Here is a 16,586-nt window from a genome sequence, read left to right as displayed (position 1 = left end):
GCTAAGGAGGGTTTAAATTTTTGGCCTGAAAATTTGGAAGGACAGAGTGGCAATTAATTAAGATGACTTCAGTTTCAACCTAAAGAAAATAGAAAAAAGAGTAAAGTATATCCAAAGTTAGCAGAGAAAGGAAATAATTAAAATCACAGCAGATTAAATTGGTAAACCTCAGCCATAGTAACAAGAAAAAAAGAGGAAAAACACAAATTACCAATATCAGAACTGAGAGAGGGAAATCACTACAGATTCTACAGTTATTGAAATAATAAAAAGGAAATTTTGTGAACAGTTTTGTGCCAGTTAATTCAACAATTTAGATGAAATGGAAAAATTCCTTGCACACAAACTACTAAAGCTCACTCAAGAAGAAACAGATAAACTCGATAGCTCTGCATCTACCAAAAGAATTGAATTTGTAATTTAAAACCTTCCCTCAAGATAACTCCAAGACCAGGTGGCTTCATGAATGGTTTCTACCAAATATTTAAGGAAAAAATAATACTATTACAACACAAACTCTTCCAGAAAACTGAAGAGCAGAGACTACATCTCAGTTCATTCTATGAGACAGACGACCTTAACACCAAAACCAAAGAAAACTAAAGATCAATGTACCTCATGGGCCTAAATACAAAACTCAAAACTTTAGCAAGTTGAATACAAATATACACACACACGATGATACATACGGTAGGACAGGGAAACTTCTCCCTTCTTTCTAGGTTCTTTGGCTCGTCTAATAATTAAATCGACATAAGACATAAACAAAAGAAAAACAAATTTAATTTCATATATATGGGAATTCCAAAGATATGAGGCTCTTTTATAGTCAAGGCAACTGAGTCCTATATACCATCCTGGGCTAAAGAGAAGGGGATCGGGGTCTGGGACTTCAAAGGGAGGAAGACAACTCACGGGTATATGGGAAAAGCAAATGTTTGGTTAAAAAATAATGTATGCCATGCCACACAGATAAGTCTTTCTGGTGTAAAAAGTTATCTCTGGTAATAGCTCTCTTCCTGGTATAAGCCTGATATCTAAATTCTTTTAGGCAGTTAAGAAAGAGTTACAAAGCTCTTATTGAATCTGTTGGGCCTTGATTGTCTTCAGCTTGAAATAATCCACATGCCTAAGTGATACATTCTGTGGCAGCCCACCCTGAACCCCATCCACACTATAAGAGGTGGAAAAGCAAGCAAGCTGCCCTATAGCTTACCTACCCCTTGTGTACACTAAACTATTCCCTCTCACTTGATAATTTGAGTGTAATGAGCTTATACTGCCGGCCCGGTTTTATGAAGGGCTCACTGATGAATAGACCATGATCACTGAAGCATTCATTTACTCGGTACCATACAGCACTGCATAAACCTTGCTATGGACTGAATTGTATCCCCCCTAAAATTCATGTGTTGAAGGCCTAACCCACAATGTGACTATATTTGGAGTTAGAGCCAGTAAGTAGGTAATCAAGGTTAAATGAGGTCATAAGAGTGGGACCCTGATGCATAGGATTAGAGTCCTTGTAAGAAGAGGCACCAGAGAGCTCCAGCTTTCTCTTCCTGAGTATACTCAGAGAAAGGCCATGTGAGGGCACAGTGAGGAAGAAGCCATCTGCAAGTCAGAAATAGAGCTTTCGCCAGAAAGCTAACGCTAACAGACCTTGATCTTAGACTTTCCAACTTCCAGAACTGTCAGAAAATAAATATCTGTTGTTTAAGCCACACAGTCTGTGGTATTTTGTTATCAGAGCCTAAGCAGACTAATACAAGCCTAAAATTAAGGAAGAGATCCACTATACCTCTTCCTGCTAAAGGACCCTCCCCTGTGGGATTAAAGTCTGGAGAAACTGAGAAAATTAACAAGGCACACTATTTGCCTTTAGTATTTACAGAGAGAGGCCGTACCAAAATGTCCCTATAGTGGTTATACAAATACCTTTTTAAAAATATATATATTTATTTATTTTTGCCTGTGGTGGGTCTTCGTTGCTGCGCACAGGCTTTCTCTGGTTGTGGTGAGCGAGGCTACTCTTTGTCACAGTGCGCAGACTTCTCATTGCAGTGGCTTCTATTGTTGTGGAACACAGGCTCTAGGCATGCGGGCTTCAGTAGTTGTGGCTCGCAGGCTCTAGAGCGCAGGCTCAGTAGTTGTGGCGCACGGGCTTAGTTGCTCCGCGGCATGTGGGATCTTCCCAGATCAGGGCTCAAACCCAGGTCCCCTGCATTGGCAGGAGGATTCTTAACCACTGCGCCACCAGAAGTCCCCAGATAGCATTTTAATAATGTATTAATATTCACCCCATGGGGGAGTTGGGATCAAGATGGCAGAGAAGTAGGACGTGGAGCTCACCTTATCCACAAAAACATTAAAAATACATCTACAAGTGGGACGATTAGCACAGAACAACTACTGAACATCGCAGAAGACCTCAGACTCCTGAAAAGACAAGAAAACCTCCACGTAACCAGGCAGTACAAAAGAAAAAAGAAAAAGAAGGCATTCGGATGGGGCCTGCACCCTAGGGAGGCAGCTGTGAAGGAGGAAAGGTTCCTGAACCCAAGGAAGTCTCCTCACCAGCAGAGAGATCAGACTGGATGGAGGGGGAGCTTTGGAACCTAGGAGGAGAGCACAGCAACGGGTTGGGGAAGGCAAAATGGAGAGTAACCTGCACAGGTCGACTGCCCTGTGCTCCCCAGCCTGAGACACTTGCCTTTCGGCGCAGGTGGGGGCTGAGCGCTGAGGCTCAGGCTTCAGAGATCCGACACATGGAAAAGACCAGGGTTGGCTCTGTGGAGAAAGTCTGAAGAGGCTGGGCTGTGGCAACTGAGGGTGTACTCAGAAGAAGTCTGGGCCTGCCTGAGAGGCAAGGCACCATTACTGGGGAGGGCACACGAGGAGACAGGCAGGACTGCCATAAGAGCTTCTTTCCCCGTGAGTGCTCCCAGGCAACAGGACACTGCCTACAGGAGCTCCAGGGGTGGGCGTGAGTCACCACCACCATCATGGGCTCCAAAGGCAGTACTGGCCACCACTATGAAACCCACAAGCAGGTGGAGGCCCTGTCCCCATTGTCCCAGGAGTGCACAGAGAGGAGCTGCCCATAGGAGACCCCTGAGCAGGCACCAGGCTCTGCCCCCACTGTCCCAGGAGCACGCAAGGGCCATTGTAACTGCACACCCCATATCAATGGGATAATGGCCAGCACACACTGAGGAAGGAGGCAGCAAGCATCCAAACTAAAAGCAGCCCCTCAGTGCCGGATAAGAGGGCAGAATAGAAGGACTTGAGCTCACTGCCTCTCACAAAAACACCAAAATCACAACTACTGAACAACCATCGATAAAAGAGACTGGAACCTACCAAAAAAATACATTTCACATTCAAAGACAAAGAAGCCACAATGATACAGCAGGAGGGGCACTTTTGCAACATAAATCCCATACCCGCTGGGTGGGTGACCCAGAAACTAGAAAATAAGTATATCGCAGAGGTTCTCCCACAAGAGAGAGTCCAGAGCCCCACATCAGGCTCCCCAGCCTGAGGGTCTGGCATCAGGAAGAGGAATCCCAAAAGCATTTGGCTTTGAAGACCAGCAGGGCCTGAGTGCAGGCAGCTCCACAGTACTGGGAGAAACAGAGACTCCATTCTTGGACGGTATACAAAGGGTTCACGTACACTAGGACCCAGCACAAAGTTGTAACTCCACAGGAGTTACTGGACTTACCTATGAGTCTTGGAGGGTCTCCTGGGGAGGTGGGAGGCAGCTGTGGCTCACTGGGGGGTGGGGGGGGGCAACAACACTGGTGGCAGAGGCCCCAGAGAATATTGATTGGTGTGAGCGCTCCCAGAGGTCACCATTTTGCCATCAGGACCTGGCCCTACAGGCACCAGGCTCCAGTGCTGGAATGCCTCAGGCCAAACAACCAGCAGGAGGGGAACATAGACCCAGACATCAGCAGACAGGGTAATTAAAGCCATACTGAGCTCACAGCCACCTCAAAACACACCCTTTGACACGTCCTGCCCACTAGAGGGATAAGACCCAGCTCCACCCACCAATGGGCAGGCACCAGTCCCTCCCACCAGGAAGCATCCACAAACCTCAGGACCAACCCCACACACCAAAGAGAAGACACCAGAAGCAAGAGGAGCTACGACCCTCCAGCCAGAGGAAAGGAGTCCACAAACACAGAAATTTAGACAAAATGAGATGGCAGAAAAATATGTTTCAGACAAAGGAAAAAGATAAAAACCCACAAGAACAACTAAATGAAGAGGAGATAGGCAATCTACCCGAAAAAGAATTTAGAGTAATGATAATAAAGATGATCCAAGACCTCAGAAAAAGAATGGAGGCACAGACCAGAAGTTACAAGAGATGTTTAATAAAGAGTTAGAAGATTTAAAGAACAAACAGAGATAAATGATGCAATAACTGGAATGAAAAATACACAAGAAGGAATCAATAGCAGAATAACTGAGGGAGAAGAACGAATAAGTGAGCTGGAAGACAGATTGGTGGAAATCACTGCCATGGAACAGAATAAAGAAAAAAAATGAAAAGAAATGAGGACAGTCTTAGAGATATCTGGGACAACATTAAATGCACCAACATTCACATTATAGGGGTCCCAGAAGGACAAGAAAGAGAGAAAGGGCCTGAGAAAATATTTGAAGAGATTACAGGCAAAAACTGCCCTAACATGAGAAAGGAAACATTCATTCAAGTCCAGGAAGCTCAGAGAGTCCCATACAGGATAAACCCAAGGAGGAACATGCCAAGACACATATTAATCAAACTGACAAAAATTAAAGACAAAAGATATTAAAAGCAACAAGGGAAGAGCAATAAACAACAAACAAGGGAACCCCCATAAGGTTATCACCTGATTTCTCAGCAGAAGCTCTGCAGGCCAGAAGGGAGTGGCATGATATATCTAAAGTGATGAAAGGGAAAAAACTACAACCGAGAATACTCTACCCAGCAAGGCTCTCATTCAGATTTGACAGGGAAGTCAATAGTTTAAAGGCAAGCAAAAGCTAAGAGAATTTAGCACCACCAAACCAGCCTTACAACAAATCCTAAAGGAACTTCTCTTGGCAGAAAAGAGGCCACAAGCAGAATCAAGAAACTTATGAATGCGGAAGCTCACAGGTAAAGTCAAACATAAAGTAAAGGTAGGAAATCATCCACACACAAATACGATATCACAACCAGCAACCATGAGAAGAGGAGAATACAAATGCAGGATACTGGAAATTCATTTGAAATTAAGAGATCAGCAAGTTAAAACAATCTGGTACATATATGAACTGATAGAGTAAGTCGCCTACATATGAACCTTCAAGTTGTGAACTTTGAAAGATGAGAACATGTGTTTACATATCCAATCACGTGACCCTCAGCAAGAAGCTGTAGCTAGATCTGGAAGAGGACAACCTCACTGAACTCCTCGCTGTGCAACATGAGGAGCTTACTAATGAAGACCTGATGGAAGTGATTCATGACGCAGGAAATGGCAAGGGGATTTTCGTTATTTGAGGAGACACTCTTAGTTTAGAGGCACAGGACCCGAACATAGAATGGTACACAAAGGTTGAAGCAGCCATTCATAAAGCAATCCAGTGCTACCATGTCATCTATGACAAGAAAAAAAGAGCTACTATCCAGACATCACTGGTTCGTTTTTTCAAGAGGGTAGAAAGAATTGAAGCCAGCAAGGAACCAGAACCTGTGCCATCAAAGTCAGGCATGAGTGAAATTGCAACTTGCCCTCCGTCTCCTATTGCTGACAATCCTTCAGCTCTACCATCTCCCACCTCGTCTCCCTCTTCCTGTCAGTAACTCTTCTTGCCTGTTCATTCAGTGCCAGCCCCTGTATGCCAGCTGTTGTACTGTACTACTGAACTTTTCAAGGTACTGCACTGTAAGATTAAAAATGTTTTTTGTGTGTGTTTGTTTTTTATGTACTATTTGTGTGAAAAGTATTATAAACCTATTACAGTACAGTACTATATAACTAGTTGTGTTCATTGGATACCTAGGCTAACTTTCTTGGACTTATGAACAAGTTGGACTTACGAATGCACTCTCAGAATGGACCTCATTTGTATGTAGGGGGCTTACTGTATAGCAAAACCTCATGGGAACCACAAACCAAAAATCTACAGTAGATACAAACACAAAAAAGAAAAAGCAATCACATCACTAAAGATAGACATCAAATCACAAGAGAAGAGAACAAAGAGGAAGGGAAGAAAAAAGACCTTCAAAGATAAATCCAAGGGACTTCCCTGGTGGTGCAGTGGTTAAGAATCCACCTGCCAATGCAGGGGACAAGGGTTTGAGCCCTGTCCAGGAAGATCACACATGCCACGGAGCAACTAAGCCCGTGCACCAAAACTACTGAGCCTGAGCTCTAGAGGCCGCGAGCCACAACTACTGAGCCCGAGTGCCTAGAGCCCACGCACCGCAACAAAGAGTAGCCCCTGCTCACCGCAACTAGAGAAAGCCCACGGGCAGCAATGAAGACCCAATGCAGCCAAAAATAAATTAATTAATTAATTAAATTTATTTTTAAAAATCCAAAACAATCAACAAAATGGCAATAAGAACATTCATTTGGATAATTAACTTAAATGTAAATTGAATAAATGCTCCAACCAAAAGACATAGACTAGCTGAATGGATACAAAAAGAAGACCCATATATGTGCAGTCTACAAGAGACCCACTTCAGACCTAGGGACACATACAGACTGAAAGTGAGGGGATGGAAAAAGGTATTCCATGTAAATGGAAATCAAAAGAAAGCTGGAGTAGCAATACTCATATCAGACAAAATAGACTTTAAAATAAAGACTCTTACAAGAGACAAAGAAGGACACTATATAATGATCAAAAGATCAATCCAATCAGAAGATATAACAATTATAAATATATATGAACCCGACATAGGAGCACCTCAATATATAAGGCAAAGGCTAACAGGCATAAAAGGAGAAATAGACAGTAGCACAATAATAGTGGGGGACTTTAATACCCCACTCTCATCAATGGACATATCATCCAGACAGAAAATCAATAAGGAAACACAGGCCTAAATGACACATTAGAACAGATGAACTTAAATGATATTTATAGAACATTCCATCCGAAAGCAGCACAATACACTTTCTTCTCAAGTGCACATGGAACATTCTCCAAGATAGATCACATGCTGGGCCACAAATCAAGCCTCAGTAAATTTAAGAAAGTTGAAATCACATCAAGCATCTTCTCTGGCCACAACGTTATGGGGTTAGAAATCAATTACAAGAAAAAAACTGTAAAAAAACACAAACACATGGAGGCTAAATAATATGTTACTAAACAACAAATGGATCACTGAAGAAATCAAAGAGAAAATTTAAAAATACCTAGAGACAAATGAAAATGAAAGCATGACAATCCAAAACCTTTGGGACACATCAAAAGAAGTTCTAAGAGGGACGTTTACAGCAATACAATCTTACCTCAAGAAACAGGAAAAATCACAAATAAATAACCTAACCTTACACCTAAAGCAACTAGAAAAAAAGAAACAAACAAAACCCAAAGTTAGGAGGAGGAAAGAAATCATAAAGATCATAGAAATAAATGAGACAGAGACAAAGAAAACAATAGCAAAGATCAATGAAACTAAAAGCTGGTTCTTTGAAAAGATAAACAAAATTGAAAACCTTTAGCCAGACTCATCAAGAAAAAGAGAGAGAGGGCTCAAATCAATAAAACTGGAAGCGAAAAAGGAGACATTACAATGGACACCACAGAAATATAAAAGATCATGAGAGACTACTACAAGCAACTATATGCTAATAAAATGGACAACCTAGAAGAAATGGACTAATTCTTAGAAAGGTACAATCTCCCAAGATTGTACCAGGAAGAAATAGAAAATATGAACAGACCAATCACAAGCACTGAAAGTGAAACTGTGATTAAAAAAAAATTCCAACAAACAAAAGTCTAGGACCAGATGGCTTCACAGGTGAATTCTATCAAACATTTAGAGAAGAGTTAACATCTATCCTTCTGAAACTATTCCAAGAAGTTGCAGAAGAAGGAACACTTCCAAACTCATTCTATGAGGCCACCATCACCCTGATACCAAAAGCAGACAAGGATATCACAAAAAAAGAAAATTACAAGCCAAAATCACTGATGAAACTAGACGTAAAAATCCTCAAGAAAATACTAGCAATCCGAATCCAACAATACATTAAAAGGATGATACACCATGATCAAGTGGGATTTATCCCAGGGGTGCAAGGATTCTTCAATATCCACAAATCAATCAGTGTGATACACCACATTAACAAACTGAAGAAAAAAAGCCATATGATCATCTCAATAGATACAGAAAAAGCTTTTGAAAAAATGCAACGCCCATTTATGATAAAAGCTGTCCAGACAGGAATAGAGGGAATTTACCTCAATATAATAAAGGTCATATATGACAAACCCACAGCTAACAGCATTCTCAACAGTGAAAAGCTGAAAGCATTCCCTCTAAGATCAGGAACTAGGCAAGGATGTCCAATCTTGCCACTATCATTCAACAGAGTTTTGGAAGTCCTAGCCACAGCAATCAGAGAAGAAAAAGAAATAAAAGTAATCCAAATTGGAAAAGAAGAAGTAAAACCGTCACTGTTTGCAGATGACATACTATACATAGAAAATTCTAAAGATACTGCCAGAAAACTACTAGAGCTCATCAATAAATTTGGTAAAGTTGCAGAAAACAAAATTAATACACAGAAATCTCTTGCATTCCTACATACTAACGACAAAAGATTAGAAAGAGAAATTAAGGAAATGATCCCTTTTACAATCACATCAACAATAAAATACCTAGGAATAAACTTACCTAATGAGACATAAGACCTCTACTCTGAAAACTGTAAGACATTGATGAAGGAAATCGGAGATGACACAAACAGATGGAAGATATACCATGTTCGTGGATTGGAAGAATCAATATTGTGAAAATGACTATACTACCCAAGGCAATCTACAGATTCAGTGCAACCCCTATCAAATTACCAATTGCATTTTTCACAGAACTAGAACAAAAAAATCTTAATATTTGTATGGAGACACAAAAGACCTCAAATAGCCAAAGCAATCTTGAGAAGGAAAAATGGAGCTGGAGGAATCAAGCTCACTGACTTCAGACCGTACTACAGAGCTACAGTCATCAAAACAGTATAGTACTAGCACAAAAACAGAAATATAGATCAATGGAACAGGATAGAAATCCCAGAAGTAAACTCACGCACCTATGGTCAATTAATCTATGACAAAGGAGGCAAGAATGTACAATGCAGAAAAGACAGTCTCTTCAATAAGTGGCACTGGGAAAACTGGACAGCTACATGTAAAAGAATGAAATTAGAACACTCTCTAACACCATACACAAAAATAAACTTGAAATGGGTCAAAGACCTAAATTTAAGACGGAACGCTATAAAACTCCTAGAGCAAAACATAGGTAGAACACTCTTTGACATAAATCACAGCAATATCTTTTTTGATCCACCTCCTAAAGTAATGAAAATTAAAATAAAAAATGGGACCTAATTAAACTTAAAAGCTTCTGCACAGCAAAGGAAACCATAAACAAAATGAAAAGACAACCCACAGAATGGGAGAAAAAATTTGCAAATGAAGCAATCAACAAGGGATTAATCTTCAAAATATACAAACAATGCATGCAGCTCAATATCAAAAAAACAAGCAACCCAATCAAAATCAAAACCCCAATGAGGTATCACCTCACACTGCTCGGAATGGACTTCATCAAAAAGTCCACAAACCGTAAATGCTGGGGAGGGTGTGGAGAAAAGGGAACCCTCCTACACTGTTGGTAGGAATGTAAATGGTATAGGTACTATGGAGAACAGTATGGAGGTTCCTTCAAAAACTAAAAATAGAACTACCGTATGATCCAGCAATCCCACTCCTGGGCATATATCTGCAGAAAAACCATAGTTCGGAAGCATACATGCACCCCAATGTTCATCGCAGCACTATTTACAGTAGCCAAGACATGGAAGCAACCTAAATGTGCTTTGATAGAGGAATGGATAAAGAAGATGTGGTACATATATACAATAGAATATTACTCAGCCATAAAAAAGAATGAAATAATGCCATTTGCAGCAACATGGGTGGACCTAGAGATTATCATACTAAGTGAAGTAAGTCCAACAAAGACAGATATCATATGATATCACTCATATGTGGAATCTATTTTTTTTTAAAAAAGAAAAGAAACAAATGAACTTATTTATGAAACATATTAAAAACTAATTTATGGTTACCAAACAGGAAACATGGGTGGGGAGGGATTAATCAGAAGCCTGGGATGAACACACACACATTATATAAGATAAACAACCAACAGGGACCTACTGTATAGCACTGGGAACTCTAATCAGTATTCTGTGATAACCTATATGAGAAAAGAATCTAAAAAAGAATGAATGTATGTACATGTATAACTGAATCACTTTCCTGTACACCTGAAACTAACACAACATTGTAAATCTACTATACTCCAATAAAATTTTAAAAAATTCAAACCATGGCATAATCTCTTAACTCCAGACAATTGTGTAATCTACCTGTATAGGGAATATTAACTAGGACTCCCCCATGGCCCTCCTTTGCCTTTAACTACGTGGAGGTTATGCGGTGTCTGTTTGGGATAGGGTAGTAGGAAAACAACTCTTGGTTTCAATAAACTCATCAAACAGCACGAAAAATGAAACACTGTCCTTCCCATGCTCAGTGTCCACTTGACTCAAGATTTCCTCTGTGGAGATATCAAGGTTCGTTGACATTGTTGATGGGATGAAAAAGTGATGAAACATTCTTAAGTGGCGGCATAAATACACATATGAAGAGGTGGGTAATAATCATTTATTGTTTATTCTCTCTTTTTTTTTTTTTTTGGCCATGCCATGCAGCTTGCGGGATCTTGGTTCCCTGACCAGGGACCAGTGTAAGTGCAGAGTCCTAACCACTGGACCGCCAGGGAATTCCCACTTATTGTCTACTCTTTTACTTACTTTTTTTTCCTTCTGTTTGGAGATCCCATGACTTGCCATACCCTGGAATAACTACATCCTTCACTTCATCTTTGAATTTTTGCCACCTCAATTTTATTATTTCTGGGCACTCCCATGGAAAATCATCAAAAATGGATATGTATATTTTCTATTATTTTCGAACCCAGTGAGAGATACACTGTACACATGGTGATAGAATATGCAAAATCTGTGACTAGGACCCACCTTCTTTTTAAGTGAAAGAGTTATCCTCATGTTCAAAAGCAATGACCTCTGTGAACATAATCACACTAGCTTGCATCTGGGCTTAGTCTTATTTCCACCTTCCTACAAACATTATGGTGCTGAGTTTTCATGAAATTAAATTTTCAGACAATAAACAACTTCATATGGAAACAGTAATCAAAAGAGATAGCCTTACAAATGAATTCCTAAATCTGATTAAACCTATTATCAACCTAGTTGGTGCCTGCAGTACGCATTCAAGGTGCTAAAATTGCTAATTGGTCTAACCTTTATAATCATAACCACTAATTTCAAATTGGCCTTCAACTCTGCCCAGCAATCCCCTAGTTCTCACTCTTTGAAATCATTATTTCACATCTTTTCTCTTCGAACTCCTAAAGCCTCCTTAGCTTGCTTCTTAAATCATTAGGAAAAAAAGAAACAGAGGCAACTGAATGACCATTGGGTCTATGAACTTACTTGTATGGATAACCATTCTCTCTAACTTCCTTCCAATTAGAAGAGTTTTCTTATCTTTCATTAAACTCCTTTACATTTGTCTTGGATTCTACCCCTTTCTGCCTTCACAAGAACTCCTTTACTCAATTATCACCCTCAGTTTGGTCATTTCTATTCTATATGTTTAGGTATGGGGAAGCATTTTTAAAGACCTAGAAGTGGAATGAATATGAGCAAATTTTCATGTAAGTCTTATCTAGATCTAATTATTTTATTCATATTTCATAACAGATTTTATCACACAGTATTCCATTCATTATTCTAAGATACTTATGCAGCATGAAATATACATGTTTGCATAGGGTAATTATAAGATAATGCAAGAAGTTTCAAAGACTTAGATCAATCTACAGGTACTAGGAATATACATGTAAGCAGAAGCAGATAAATATTGGTAAGATAAAAGCAAGACAAATTCCTGCCCTTTGAGAATCATGGGATGGGTTCCTCCATATTGGATGTGGAATATATATCTTGACACAGTAACAATATATTAGCATTATTTAATGAACAAGGGAAAAATCTTTAACATGAAAAATTGACAAAGTATTGATTAAAATATACACCCTGAATATTCTTTTCGCTCACTTCTGATTTCAAGCATAAAACATTAAATTTCTACTAACCACTGAGGGTTTTTACTTTTTCTTCTATTTGATATTTAGTTCTGTTTTGTTGTAAAAAAAGTATGTGTGTGTGCACGTGTGTTTAGGTGCATGTGTGTGATAGACAGAGACTTGACCTCATTGCCAATTAAAGAACATGGACATTGATTATTGAAACTGAGTCACAAACATTTTCTCTTGCTTTTTTTTCTTTCTCCCTGATGCCCGCAAAGCTCTTCTTGACTCTGATCCTCTGGCCTTTGTCAGCTTGCCTCCCCAGTGCAGGCAAAAGAGTTCACTACACCCCACCTCCACCCCTCTCCTGCACGTGCACACACACACACACACACACACACACACACACACACACACACACACACACACACACACACTGCTACTTATGGCTGAGTAATAAGAACCACATGGAAGAGCTGGCAAGAGAGGAATAATAAAAGGCCACCAAGTGAAGCAGTCAGTGCCCATTTTGAACCACAGAGCTGTTCTCACTGAGCAAGGATCAGAAAAACTCTAGAGATTCCCTGAATAATATCTTTCTTACCCAGAAGAACAATAAGAGTTCTTTATTTTGGGGTACCTCAGGCAACACATCTGCTCTCTTTTTCTTTCTAGGCTTTCTAAAATTTCTGCAGCCATAAACACTCATGTTCACAGTTTCCCATTTTCTACTTTGTCCAGCTAATAAAACACATCTTTGCTGGTTTGGCTTTAATGCTTCGTATTTCTTCTTTGGCTCATTAGAACAAAAGACTTTTACAGTCAAGTGTAATATTTCAGAGCTCTGGCTTTGTTAAGCATCTTCTTCATAAACACTTCGGTTTGATTGGAAGCTACACGTCAAGTTTATTTGTTATCCCAAGAGGCCAAAATTTGGCATTAATAAAGTAAAATGGATATAAGGCCTAGGAGTGCTCTAAAATATCTATTTAGAACAAGAGTCCTGGGACCTGTGGCTCTGTACATGTTCAGCAAGTTCTGAAAACTAGAGCAGAGACCATCCCACACTCAGATTTCCACAGGAGTACTGGCAGGGGCCAAAATGATAGGTGGATATGCATACGTGTTATGAGTATTGATGAACCGGGCATGCTGGAGGGCACAGGCCCAGCTCGAGGGGGCAGAGCTACTCAGCCCCAATCAATTGTTGTCATTTGGGAAACAGGCCCTGGTTGTCTTCTGTCTTAAGAGAAAGAAGAAATTTGAGTTTTCTGTAAAAGTTCCTGATAAAAGAATGCCTTTTGCATTCAAATTGCTATAAGTCAGTTGAGTAGAAAGATTATCCTACTTCTTATTAACTTGATGAATACTTTCTCAATGATTAAGTAAAAATAAGTCAGTTAGAAGCACAATTGTAATGATCAAGATGGCAAAGTAGTAGGATGTGAAGCTCACTCTCTCCCACAAATACAACAAAAATACATCTACATGTGGAATGATTCTCACAGAATATCTAACAAACGGTGGCAGAAGACCTCAGACTGCTGAAAGAGCAAGAAAATCAGGTAACTGGGTAGGAAAAAAGCAAAAAGGTAAAAAAAAAAAAGTGAGAAAGGATTCGGGTCAGGACCTGCGCCCCTCGGAGGCAGCTGTGAAACAGGAAAAGTTCATGCACCCTGGGAAGCTCCCTCACCAGCAGGGAGATCAGCCGGAACAGAAGGGGAGTTTCAGAGCCTTAGAGGAGAAGGCACCATTCAGGTTGCAGCAGTCAGAGCAGAGGGAGAACTGCACAGACAGTCAGTGACTGGAGTTGGCTGTGTGGAGACAGAGACTGGGCGGTGGGGGGGGGGGGCTGGAATCCAGTGCAACCACGGCTGAGGGTGTATGTGGAGGAAGCCTGGGCCTCCTTAGAGGCCAGTAGCTGTTGTTTGGGGTATGCACACGGGTAGGGTCAGGACCCAGACTGTAACCTTTTCCCCTGTGTGTGTGCTCACAGAGGGCAGGTCACTGCCTACACAGGCCTCAACTGGCAGCAGCCCAGACCCCAGGAGTGGTCACAGGCCCCTGCCGCCTCCCACTCAAACTCCAGGAGTGGTTGACATCCACCTCCACTCCCACGTGTGTCATGGGGGCACATCTGAGCCACAGAGGACCCCAAGACCAGGCACCAGCCACCGCATCTGCACACGCCCTATCTATCAAAGGGATAACAACCAGCACACTCTGAGGAAAGAGGTGACAGGCATCCGTACTAAAAACGGACCTCACACCAAATATATTAAACCCACACAAGCTACACAGGGATGACACCACAGATAAATAATCCTCCAAGACCACAGTAGACAGTTGTTTCTCCTAAACTCACAGAGTAAGAGAATATAAGTAAAATGGAGACTCAGATGAACCACTGCCAGTTAAAAGACGGAGAGCATTCCCCTGAAAGAACAAGCAATAAAGCATATCTTTTACATCTAATAGACACTGATTTCAAAAAGGAGATAATGAAAATACTGACGGAATTAAGAAAGGCTATCAACAGAAATGCAGAGTACTGTAAAAAGGAGCTAGAAACTATAAAGAGGAACCAAGAAAAATTAGAAAACTCATTTGCAGAGATGAAAGCTGAGTTAAAGGCAATGAATAATGCAGAAGAATGAATAAGTGACCTGGAAGATAGAATAATGGAAATCACCCAATCAGGACAGCAGACAGAAAGCCAAATGGAAAAAAAAAAAAAAAAAGAAAGCAATATATAAGAGACCTATTGGATAATATAAAGCATGCCAACCTACATATAATAGATTCCAGAAGGGGAAGAAAGAAAAAAGGAGATCAAAAAATGTATTTGAAGAAATTATGGCTGAAAACTTCCCAAACCTAAAGAAGGAAACAGATATCTAGGTACAGGCAGCACAGAGGGTTCCAAACAAGATATACCCAAACAGACCTACACCAAGATATAATAAAAATGGCAAAAGTTAAAGAGAGAATTCTAAAGATAGCAAGAGAAAAACAAAGGGTTAATTACAAGGGAACCCCCATAAGGCTATCAGCTGATGTCTCTAAAGAAATGTTGCAGGCCAGAAGGGAGTGGCAAGATATATTCAAAGTCCTGAAAGGGAAAAATCTGCAACCTAGGATACTCTACCCAGCAAGATCATCATTTAGAATAGAAGAAGAGATAAAGACTTTCTCAGAAAAGCAAAAACTAAAAGAATACAGCAATACTAAACCTATCCTAAAGGAAATATTGAAAGGTCTTCTCTAAATAGAAAAGAAGTAAGAATCTATAGGCAGGACAAAATCACAATTGGAAAATAAATCACTTAAATAAGCCAGTACACAGATTTTTTTTAAAAATCAAAAAAATTCTTGAGAAGGTGATGATAACCACAATGAACAGAAAAAGGATGAACATGAAGATGTAAAAGAGGACATCAAAGTCATAAAATGAGGGGGAGGAGAGTAAGAAAATGTAGATTTTTTTTTTTCCTAGAATGTGTTCAAGCCTGTATGACTACCAGTCTAAGGCAAGTAGTTATAAGAAGGGGTTAACATACTTGAAAAACAGGGTAACCACAAATCAAAAACATACAATAGATTCACAAAAACCAGAAAGAAAATAAGTATAATATTGATAGAAAAGAAAATAACCAAGCCACTAAAGGAAAAACAAAAAGTAAAAGGAACAAAGAAGAAATATAAAATCAATGGGAAGACAAGGTTTTACATGGCAACAAGTATATATCTATCAATAATTACCTTAAATGTCAATGGACTAAATGCTCTAATTAAAAGACACAGAGTGGCAGATTGGATTAAAAAAATAAGAGCCTATGATACGCTGGCTAAAAGAGACCCACTTTAGGGCAAAGGATACAGATTGAAAATGAGCGGATGGAAAAAGATATTTCATGCAAACAGAAATGACAAGAAAGCAGGTGTCTGAATACTCACATCAGACAAAATAAACTTTAAAACAAAGGCCATAAAGAAAGATAAAGAAGGACAAAATTAATGATAAAAGGATCAATACAAGAAGAGGATTTGAAATTCATAAACATATATGCACCTAATATAGGAGCACCCAAATACATAACAGAAATACTAATGAACATAAAGGGAGAAACTGACAGGAATACAATAACAGTAGGAGACTTTAACA

The sequence above is a fragment of the Balaenoptera physalus genome (assembly GCF_965194825.1).
Source record: "Balaenoptera physalus genome assembly, chromosome: 15".
Lineage (NCBI taxonomy): Eukaryota > Metazoa > Chordata > Mammalia > Artiodactyla > Balaenopteridae > Balaenoptera > Balaenoptera physalus.
The sequence above is the reverse complement of the archived record's forward strand: the minus strand, read 5'-3'. Positions refer to the sequence as shown.